The following is a 6,866-nucleotide window of genomic DNA, read 5'->3' on the forward strand; positions in this document are numbered from 1 at the left end:
GCCAGCCTGGGCTACATAGCAAGGCCTCGTCTCAACAAAACACTGAGCTTGAGATAAAGAGGGATTTCATGTTGTCTCGGGACTTCATACCAGGAACCTATAACACTTTAAATTTTATATGAATGTAACGTGTTCCAAAATACACCTGGAATAAAATTGACACGTTAAAAGAAGAATGAATAATTTTGCAGTCATAGTGAGAAAAGTCAACTACTTGTCATAGCACAAGCAGACTCAAAACTGAGTGCAAATAAAGACAAATCAGGAAAAACATGTGATCCTACACCTGATGCCTAGGGAATATATATTCTTTTTTTAATGTTTTTTTTCTTTTTTATTACTTTATTTATTTACTTGGTGTGTGTGTGTGTGTGTGTGTGTGTGTGTGTGTGTGTGTGTGTGTGCGTGCACTCCCACAGTTGTACTGTGGCACACATGTGGAGGTCAGAGGACAACTTTCAGGAGCTGGTTCTCACCTTCCACCACGTGGGTCTTGGGGATTGAACTCTGGTCTTCAAACTTGTCAGCAAGTGCCTTTACTGGTGAGCTGTCTCATCAGTCTGAGAACAAATATTCTTTCCCACACTTCCCAGAACATTCTGCAGATAGACCCTATGCCAGACACAAAATAAGTCCAGACAAACTGCAAAGAACACACAGTCAAAGGGGTGCATTGTCTGAACTCAATGGAATCAGGTTAAAAGTTTATAAACATCGTTTTAAAATACCCAATTCTGGGCTATTGAATGATAGTCTTCTAAAGGAACTTACATATTAAAGAAAAAAATCACAGAGGATGTTAGAATACATTTGCAAATGAGGGAGGGAGAGAAAATGGATTTGAAAGGCAACTGTTCTTTTGATCACACTTGGGATGGACTTAAACAGCAATGTCTCTAGAAGAATCTATACAAGATCTTCATGAATTTAGAGATAAAAGATTTCTTAGGACACCATAAAATGAGCTACAGCAACAAAAGGAAAAAAGTTACATTTTAGTCAAACATAATATTAAATGCTACATATTTTAGCCATATAAAAGCTAAAACCTAAGCCGGGCCATGGTGGCACAGGCCTTTAATCCCAGCACTCAGGAGGCAGAGACAGGCAGATCTCTGAGAGTTTGAGGCCAGCCTGGGCTACAGAGTGAGTTCCAGGACAGCCAGGGCTACACAGAAAAAATCGTGTCTTGAAACCAAACCAAACAAACAAACAAAAACACGTGGCCTTCAGGATTTTTTCCAGATTTAGACCGCAGCAGGTGAGGAGCAAAGAACATGTGACCATGTTCCGTGCCTGGCTGATAAATCCTATTTTATTAAAGTCTCGACTGTTGCTTCCTTTCTTCCTTCCTTTCTTTTTTTCTTTTTCTTTTTCTTTTTTCTTTTCTTTTTTTTTTTTTTTTTAGGTAGGTGGGAGATGGATTCTGAAGTATCCCAGGCTGGCCTCAAATTATAAAGCCAAGAATGACCTTGTTCTTCTGATTCTCTTGCCTCTTCCTCCCCAGTGCTGGTATTACAGATGAGCACCACCACACCTGGCTTTTGTTTTGGTTTTTGGGTTTTTGGGTTTTGTTGTTGTTGTTTTTGTTGCTGTTTTCAAGACAGGTTTCCCTGTGAAACCTTGGTTGTCCTGGAACTCACTCTGTAGACCAGGGTGGCCTGGAACTCAGAGATTCGCCTGCCTCTGCCTCCCGAGTGCTGGCATTAAAGGCACACACCACCAGCTCCTACCCCTAGTTTGTTTTTAAATTACATTTTATTTATTAGATTTATTGTTTTACCTGTATGAGTGTTTTGCCTGCATGTGTGTCTGTGTGTTATATATGTGCCTGGTGTCCTTGGAACTCAGAGGAAAACATTGGATTCTCTAAAACTGGGGTTAGAGATGGTTGTGCACCACCAGATGGACGATGGGAACTGAACCGTGTCTGCGAGAGCAACAAGTACTCTTAACTCCTGAGCCACCTCTCCAGCCCCTTAGTTATCGGTTTCTTTGGTGAGCAAGGGGTGTGTGGGTGAGGGGCAGAAGACAGCCTGTAACAGTTGGTTCTCTCCTTCCAGCACGTGGGTCTCGGGATGGAATTTAGGCCGGCGAGTCCTGCGTCACGCGCCTTTGCCCACTGAGCCATCTCAGTTGCTGTACCTCGTTTGGTGTTCGGGGTACACTTGCTGGTCAGCAAGCCCCTGGAATCTACCTGTCTCTGCTCACACCCAGTGCTAAAGTAACGGATAAGCTCTACCATGACCAGCTTTTCCATGCATGCTGGGGATCCAAACTCAGGGTTGTACAGCCCGCACACTTTGCCCACTGGGCTGTCTCCCCACATCTGCTCCCTGATGGAACTTCCCTCATCATGGATTATGGCTCTGGGCACGTCATCCCCTTTGGTCCTGTACTTTCATGTCACAACGTCAGTAAATGTCAGAGTTAGATGGGGTGTGTATTCTTGGAAGCCGCCCCTACAGAAAATGACCAGCAATCACTTAACTGCACACAGAAGAGACTGGAAGCCACACCCATGCATTCTATTCAATCTTACTGCATCCCAGCTCACTTCCCCTTAGTCAAATCCCCCCACACTCCTGAAACTGTCTCCATGACTTCCAGCGAAGTGTGACAGAGGACAAGGTGGCTGGAAAGGGACGGTTGTCTTAACCAAATGCAGTTACACATTTCTCCCCTGTTTCTATAAAAACATGCTTCCATGGGAGCATAATGATCCAGGACCTCCCAAGGCCTTCATAAAGTCTACATGCAATTGAGGGGCTACAATGTTTAAATTGTAGTAAATTTCATTCTCTTTACTGTGAATGTGTCTTGGCTAAGTACTGTTTTGAAAATACTTAACTTGGCAACATAAATTCAACCTATAAACAAACTTTGAAATCCAGTCTTGTATTTGGCTTCATTTTGCTTTGGAATGGCAAGCTGACCAGGAAGGAGAATGCCCAGTGGGGTCGTTTGTTTCATTTGGAAGAGAAAACTGTGAAACATCTGTGCAGATCCCAAGCCCCGGTCAGTCACTTGTCACCCAATGATGAGACCCTGAACATGTTTGTAAGTGTGCATAGCTGGATCAGATAAAGATACTGGCCCTGGGACTAGCATAAGCCTTTACAAGCCTGCCAAACTCTGGAGACTCCAGGCTTAGGCTGGGGTTTCTCCTTATGGCAACTTCTCCATCTTCCAGCATGTCATGAGCACCTGCGGCCAGCAGGTGGAGTAATTGTCTATGTGGGTGCTCTGTCGCCATCTAATGGTCGAAAGTAAACATTACACTACTCAGTCTGTTCAAGGAAACTCAGGCCCAGCAAGGGAGCATTAAAGAAAGCACCCGCTATGTAAGCTGTAGACTGACTTGTGCATTCACTGAATTACACTCAATCTCTATTGAAGCTCAGAAGAAATATTTTCCAAAGCCTTCTACTTCACTATCTGATAAAAGGTCAATACTCCCTCCATTCCTGATTTCCCCACAGAAGGGACAGTGGTGACACTATTCAGTATTCACCAAAGCACTGGGTATGAGGAGCGTTAGGCTGCTCCCCTGACAGTGCTGTCCTTTGGAATTTGGCTCTGCTAGGCAGCCAGCATCCCCTTTCCATTGCCCGGGGTCACCTCAGAGGATAGGACAGCTGTCCTTCTCCAATCAGGATAGCTAAGGACTGGGCGCAGCACATCCTTTGTCCTAGAGCAGTGAATGGAGAGACATTAAGGGTGCTGGTCACTACACTTGGCCCCACACTAGTGTGCCCCAGCTGCTTGGGCAGGTTCTGAGCCTGTGCCGGCCTGCTGGAAACCCCCTCTGTGACTTCCTAGAGGCAAGCCCCAGGGCCTGTTGGGAAACTGTACCTGGCAAGGCTGGGTGCAGAAAAACAGGTAAAATGTCTTGGGCTTGGTTTTTCCTCGCTGTAATCTTTACCAGGTATAATGATAGATAGGAGGAGAGCTAGAGAACTAGCATCTTGAACATGTAAGCACACACTCCATCACTGAGCTGCATCCCAGCCCAGTTCCTTTGCTGGTTGCTCTTGCTACTCAGTGCAAGCTATAGGAGGGCAGGCTTTCTGCCTCATCATCTATGCCTCACAAACACCCAGGCATGCGGGAGGCAGCATTTGCTAAAAGCATTCCTGTGTGGACACTGCTCTTTTCATGGGCTGCCTGATCCCTTTGGCTCTCCTCAGCTCCCGGCCTGCCTTCCCTGGCTCAGATCCCACGTGGGACCACGTTTTTGTCTTTCAGAAGCTTGATCTGATGCCCTCAGGTTGGTCCTTGTCTTCTTCCTCCCCTCATGCCCCTCTCCTTGGTTCCTGTGCACTTAAGGACATTCCTCTATGGGATGAGACTGATTCAGTGTTTTGTGACCATGACCTGAGACTGGATTGAATTGACAGCTTGAATGTGGCCAAGAATGTGGTCTCATTCATTCACTGGTTCACTACATCTTTCCTGAGCAGTTCTACCCGTGTCCAGGTCTGAGACGACTGCATTCAATCAGTCAGCTGATTCCGAACCCTTAGGAGGCTGCCGATACAGTGGAGCAAGGCCGGTAGTAATAAAAAAAGACTTGCTCCAGGCCCCCTGGTGTGTGAGTTTGAGTGTCATGGGCACCAAGGACATACACCAAACTAGGCTTAAACTGTCATGGAGGATTCCCAGGGAAAGAATAACCTACATGATGAGGAGCCAGTAGCTAGGCAGTGGAGAGAAGGAGGGTAGGGAGCCACTGAGAACAGCAACAGTGTGAGATCCCTTCCTAAGATTGCTTTTATACCACTAAGTTGGAGAGAGAGAATACAGGGCACTACTAGAGGGCCACTACAGTGGATGATGGTTTACTGAGGCTCCATGTAGTTTAGAAGCAGCTTTGCAGGTTCAGAAACCCAACTCCTCATTCAGAGGTAGGGACACCATGTTCAGAAAACAAAAACATATGTACCTCATCAGACCCTCACATGACCAGCAAATGATTAATCTACGTTGCAAAATTTGCTAACCAGGCACTGTAAGTACATCCCACATATCAAATTTAATGTGCATCTAATATCTTACCGTCATCTTTGCAAGATGACGACGAAGGCTTTGAAACTGACTCTTGTGTATCTGACTCACAGAGGTGTGGTGATGTGAGGGCATCACTTTGTTAATTTACCATTGTGAGCAGTAGTAAATACATATATTATTTAGATTCTCCTTTCTGGAAAAACAAACCATCAGATGGTGTTTGGAGAACAAGGGACAACAAAAATATACATTGCAAGTTTTTCTCAGTGTGTGAAAAATTCTGAAGAGGTATCCTGGCTTCACTATTCACAATATCTTTTATGGCAAAATGTAAGTCCTAACTGGAGAGGGCGGGCCAAGAACTACAACTCCTTTAGTTCAGTTCCTTTTCAGCTCCCCAGTATCTGCTGTTAGCTGGTAGCTCATTGTACTCAGAGGGGCTAGAGAAATAGGTCAGCAGTAGAGTGCTTGCTGCTCTTTCACAGGACCCAAGTTCAGTTCCTAGCACCCACATCGGGTGGCTTACAGCCACCCATGACTCCAGCTACCGAAGATCAGACACACTCTTTTAGTCTTTTCACAGACACACACACACATGCTAAAAAAAAATAATAAAAAGGTTTGGGCTCCTGGGTGGATCTTCCAATTGCAAAATAATCATAAATACTTCATGTCAGCTCATACTTTTCCTTTTTAAAATATGTGGAATTGTCTCAACTTTGCAGTGATTTATTCTGCCTTCTTTAAAAATTTTTAAAAGACTTAAAATTTTTAAGTATATGAGTGTTTTGCCTGTATGTGCACTGTATGCATTGCCAGATGTAGGTGTCAGATTCCCTGCAACTGGAGTCACAGGCAGCTGCGAGCCTCTATGTGGCTGCTGGAAACCTGTCCTGGGTCCTCTTCAAGAGGAGCAAGTACTCTTAACCACTGAGCTATCTCCAACCCCTATTCTGCCTTTCCAATGGAGTTCTTTAACTGAGAAATCACTTCAGAAACTTGGGGTGCCCATACACAATTGGTCTTCTTATAGCCTCAAATGCAGTTCCAAAACTTCATTCTCATAGTCACTTCCTGGCCTCAGGATGCATCTCCTGCCTGGACTAGTCTGCCTCTCAGTGTCTCATCTGAACCCACTTTAGCCTTCCAGATCCATTCCTCCACACAACAGAGGTCTTTAGTATCATGCCTAATACTAATGGATGAAGAAGGATGCCTGAATCCTGCCTGAGCTGAAGCCTTTGAGTGTGGTGTTAGGAGAGCACTGGGTGCCAATGCCTCAAGCCCACCATTTCACCCCGAATTCCCTCTAAGGGCTGTCAGAAATCTGGTCCTGCAATGGGGCATGGTGGCACATGCCTTTAATCCCAGCATTCGGGAGGCAGAGGCAGGCAGATCTCTGTGAGTTCGAGGGCAGCCTGGTCCACATAGCGAGTTCCAGGTCAGCTAGGGCTACCTAGAAAGACCCTGTCTCAAAAATAAAAAAAAATAAAGGAAAAAAGAAAAGAAAATTAATGAGAGAGAAAGAGGGAGGAGGGAAAGGAGGAAGAAAGAAAGAGAGAGCAATATGATCTTCTAAATAATACCATGTGCATACCCACGTGGATGGGGGAACCTCACAAAGCTCCACCCCTAGATAAAGAGCTACAGGTAATCAGTGGCTGCTGAAAATTACCGTTCTCCATTGTTGCCCCCATGATATCCAATCTCAAGTGGTCAGCCCTAAACTCATATACACAGAAGCAAGGCGAAACGTATTCAGTGGGCTGTTTTTTGTTTGTCATCCGAAAACCAGCTCACTGATAGGAGGCGGGCCAGAAGGCGCCTTGGCCACGCCTTCAAGCTCTCATTGGACG

This window comes from Peromyscus maniculatus, chromosome 4 (genome assembly GCF_049852395.1).
Source record: "Peromyscus maniculatus bairdii isolate BWxNUB_F1_BW_parent chromosome 4, HU_Pman_BW_mat_3.1, whole genome shotgun sequence".
Taxonomy (NCBI): domain Eukaryota; kingdom Metazoa; phylum Chordata; class Mammalia; order Rodentia; family Cricetidae; genus Peromyscus; species Peromyscus maniculatus.